The sequence below is a fragment of the Mustela nivalis genome (genome assembly GCF_964662115.1).
Source record: "Mustela nivalis genome assembly, contig: HAP1_SCAFFOLD_1552, whole genome shotgun sequence".
NCBI classification, from domain to species: domain Eukaryota; kingdom Metazoa; phylum Chordata; class Mammalia; order Carnivora; family Mustelidae; genus Mustela; species Mustela nivalis.
Window position 1 is genome coordinate 35155 of NW_028135112.1, and position 5022 is coordinate 40176.

Here is a 5022-nt window from a genome sequence, read left to right on the forward strand (position 1 = left end):
GATTTCTGCTCCTCTGAATCCTTTCCGGAGTTCCAAATGGCACAGTTTCCTTCTGGGCAGCAGGCTGAGTCCTCTGGGATTGCCCATGTGTCCCCAAATTGTAGGGCACCTACTGCAAGGCCTTTGGGATCACAATCCTGAGAACCGAACCAAACCAAAGGTTATGGTTAGGGCCCACCACATGGCAGGCCCGATCTGCCAGCACTCTGTCCATCTTTCTGGGGGAGGGGGCAGTCGACGGATTTGTTCAGGTTGAGTGTCAAGCTCCAGGTTTGCATCCAGGGGCCTGCTGAATATGGGGCTGTCCAGAGGTAGGAATGCAGATTTCAGTTCCTCTGAATCCTTTCTGGAGTTCCAAATGGCATGGTTCCTTTCAGGGTGGCAGGGTGAGTCCTATGGTGTTCCTCACTGTCCCCAATCTCTGAGGCTTTGGAGCCAGGCCGTCGGGGACAGACAAACACAGGCTGGAGAGCTTTAATGTCAGAAATGTATTTTTGCACAGATCTGGAGGCCAGAAGTTCCAGATCAAGGTGCCAGCAAGGTTGGTCTCCAGTGAGCTTTTTCTTGTTGTTCTATAGATCACTACCTTTTCAACTGTGCCCTCTGATGACCTCTTCTCTGTGGGCCCCCAGAGGGGAGGTAGGGGGAGTGCTTTCATGTGTTTCACCCTTATGAGGACACCAGTCCTAGCAGATTAGGACTCCTGTGACCTCACCAAGCCTTCAGTACCTCCTTCTAGGTAGGCCCTATCTCCAGATGCAGTCACACTGGAGATTAGGAATTATTCATATGACTTTTGTGGGGACACAATTCAGTCCATAACAATTAGTACAGGAGAAAAGCCATGGAGAGAATTCTAGAGGAGTCACACGTTGATGTTATAAGGTAAGTGGGTATAAAAGAGCACCTCTGAAGTCCAATAGGTCATTAGAGCTAGAGGCCGACAGGAAAGTCCTGTACGTGCCACAGTTTTGAGTTTGATGCAAGTGCAACTCTGAAGGGAAGATATTTGGGAGGCCTTGGCCAATCACTACTTCCAGCCAGGGGTGATTCTGGAGGGAGTATCTCTCGGAGTGCTGCCTAGAATCAAGACTTTGGGGTTGGAAAAGTGCCACTTCCATAGCTGGAGAAGGATGGTGCTGTAAGTTACTTGAAGAGTACTGTTCAAGGAGATAGGAGATCTGGGGTGTCTTCTTTGTTCTGCTGCTGACCAGATGTGAAAATGCAGATTAACTCCCTAACCATCTCAGTTCTACCACCATGTGCTGCTGTCATGTGTCCCAAGCCCCAGAGTTAGTTTGATCCATAAGCAGAAGCCAGTCTTTTAGTTCCCAATCTCTTAATCGGGCTGATCGTCACAATATATAGTGGACACGTGACAGCCACCGGGGAGAAGTAAGGGTTGTCTTCCCCTCAGGGAGAGTGGAAAAGCTCTAGGAGAGGGCATACCCGTAGACCAAAGGCAGCCAGTGCTGGGGAGTGGAGCCACGGGGAAGAGTGTGCTGATGACAGCCTTGTGGAGGGAGGGCAGAAAGAGCCACCACCATGACACTTGAGTTACAGATCGAGCTTGGGGATAGAGAAGGGATCAGGGCATGGTAGAGCAGCAGCTGGCAAAGTGATTCTGTTGAGCTTAAGCTCATAGTGCCTTAGCGAATTAGAATGGGAAATGCCTTGCTATTGTCTGTGACTCTGTGATTGTGTGAGTATGAGTGACAGAGTGGGGACAAAGAGAGAGGGAGAGAGAATACATTAAATTTTAAAGAAGGACAATAAGGGACGCCTGGGTAGCTTACTCAGTTAAGCATCTACCTTTGGTTCAGGTCATGATCCCAGGGTCCTGGGATTGGATCCCATACCAGGCTCTAGTGGGGGGCCTGCCTTCCCTCTGCCTGCAGCTCCCCTTGCTTGTGATCTCTCTCTTCCTCTGTAACAAATAATAGTAAAAAATAAACAAGGGCGATACGTTATGTTTACTTTTGTTTCTGATGCCAGACATGGGTTCAGAGGATTGAAGAGGGAGATCCAAGGAGCTAGCCTCTCAAGAGGAGTGAATACCTAGTCACTGGTAAGACCCCTGGTCCTGCAATACAATATGGCTCCTGTGATCTGGGTCCTGTTAAATGCCCCTCGCCATCCTTCACCCGATAGTTTGATTCTTCATTGCGTTCAGTGTGGGGAACTGGGAGAAGCTATGACACTTGGCCCTTTGTGGAGGAATGTTAGTAGTATAAATAGCAATAGTTATCAGTTCTGGAGCACTTCCATGACTCTGCTGCAGGCACTCTGCTGTGACCTGGGTTTATAGCAGTGAGATAAACATAGAAATAGATGTGGGCTCTGTTCCCAAGAATCTGAAACCCACTATTCTCCTTGTCCCCTTCCCATTCTGTCTTCTTCAGCCCTTGTGCAATCCCACCAAGCAGGAAGCTTGCTTCTCCCCTTCCCTCTCCTGCTCCCCCTGCTTGTGCTCTCATTCCCTCTCTCTGACATGTAAATAAATCAAATGTTTTAAAAAATTATAAAAAAGGCAAAACAAATAACCATTTTTGGAGAGTGATTTTCTGAATGCAGTTATGGGCAGTGCTGGGTACTGAAGAAGACGCTCTGCTGACCAGAGGAGTGGGGAAATTACAGAACAAATTCCACAGGTCATTGAATATATCACATTCATCACCCCACCCATAGCACTCATTAATCTCTAGCCCAGCCAATATGTTGGTTATAAAAATGAGCTTTCTCCAAACTGACAGGAAGTTCTCGTTTTAGCAATGTAAATCATTCTGATCTTTATCACTAATGTGATCTAATCCTGTCTAGTAAAGAAACTTGAGAGTTCTATATCTCTGTAAGCATTTAAGAAAAACAATGGACTCTACTCTAATTACTTTTTAACTAACTTGACTTGCCAAAGGAAGGAGAAAGTAAATATCAGAAATCTTACCACTAAGCACAAGTTGCAAGTTATACCTGCCAAAATGTGGTTCAAAATATAAGTAACCAGTCTCCTTAGAAGCCTTTTACCTTCTTATATCTGTTATGTTGGGTAAATGAGTAGTTACTAGAATACAGCTGGCTCAGTGATCACAATTCAGCTTACCCTCAGAAATATAAATAGATTACATGTTTAGCCCGGTAACTGGACACTGATATAGAATTATTCACTGGCTGATTCCTAGATCAGAAACCACAAAAAAATTTTCTTTTTTATGGAAGTATGGCTGTTACAATAGTCTCACCTGTACCTCATAGTGATTGACTTAACTACTCTATACGTTACAACTCTAGATGTAACATTTTAATAAAACAACAATATCTTTGATGGTATCATGGAAATGTAAGTGCCTTGTGCACTTTTCTTAATGTGTATAATTACCTAAACATCATAGTAAGTAAATCAAGGCCATTGTCAAGCTTCCGTCAAGGAGAGTCCTTAACTAGAGGGATTTCCCATTGCTCTCAGGATGATAACCTCTGAGTTACAGGTTCCGTTAGTTGGCCACACACATTTGGAGCCTTGTGGACTTTCTGACAGCTGAGCAGCATATCTGTTTCAAGCATTGTGATCCCTGTTCTTACTGCAAGAGTGACAGTTGTCACTTTTCCTTTGACCCCTGTCTTTAGGAAAGTGTCTGACTCAGAAAGTCGAGTCAGTACCCCCCAAAAATATTTTCAGGAGAACCACCTCAAAGATGATCACCTGAGATACTGTCAAGAAAAAAAAAAAAAAACTGAAATTCTAAGCAACATCCATAAAAAGTATTTTCATGTTGATAAGGAAAGATTTTCCCCTAAATACCAGAGAGGCTCCATGAAAGTGAGATTTTTACCTATTTTGTTCACCGTGTCACCAGTCCCTAGAAGAGCGCCTAAGACATCACTCAAGATTAGGTTGCTTTGAATGAATCAAATGAATGAATGAACTGTAGCCTTTGATAGTGAGGTAGTTTATGGTCCTTAGGCAAGAGATGTGATTTGTGTTGGGATTTCAAGAATGGGAGGTGCCGAAGAGAAAATTGAGAAGCTAAATGTGAAAATATGCAATTTACTGACTGGAGTAGTTCTGAATATATTTCAAACATAATTAAACTATGGCTGTGGGTCTATATGCGTTTTCATAATTTTCCCTTGAAAATGTGAGGCATACAGATGTCATCTCCAATGAATTCTCCTTGTCCGTATACAGAATCACCAAAAAAAAAAAAAAAAAAAGGCATTCTGACAGTCTTCAGACCATCCACTCCAGGATTGTGACTCTTTCTTCTCCATGTTCTTTCTGACATCATGGACTTTCAGGTTGACCTCTCTCATCTTGGGTCCCACTCTCATTAGCTGTAGAAGTCATGCGATGTTTGTGATGTGAGGGTGGCAATACTCTCTGACTTTTGGTTACAATATGTCTTTGAAAGCCAGTGTTTATTCTGCTTTTACAGCATTTCTCCATTTGAATTGGCCACCTTTTAAGTGGTCATTAGCCACATGTGGCTACTAGCCATGGGACTTGGACAGCAGAGGTGTGGAAAGTCCGCACATTCTTCCACTCAAAGGATATTGTGAGTTATGCTACATCTTTTTTTTTGAAGTGCCTTTTTTAGATATTTAAATTCAATTAGCCATTAGATAGTACATCATTGGTTTCAGAGAATTCAGTAACTCATCAGTTGTGGATAACCCTTGGTGCTCATCACATCACGTGTCCTCCTTAATGCCTATCACCCAGTTTCTCCATGTCTCCCACTCCCCTCCCCCCCAGCAACTCTCAGTTTGTTTCCTATAGTTAAAGGTGCCTCATGGCTTGTCTCCCTTTCTGATGACTCCCATTCAGATTTCCCTCCCTTCCCTCTGATCCTCTGTACTACATCTTAATCTCAACAGTCAAGCAGTGGTAGTAATTCAGTCATGGAGTCATGCATATTCTAAATCTGATGAGGTGGATTCCCATACTGCCTTTGTCTCTTCTAGAGCGCTTACATTTGTTATATTATTGCTGCTGTGTTCATGTTTCTCGTTCACTGAATGTCT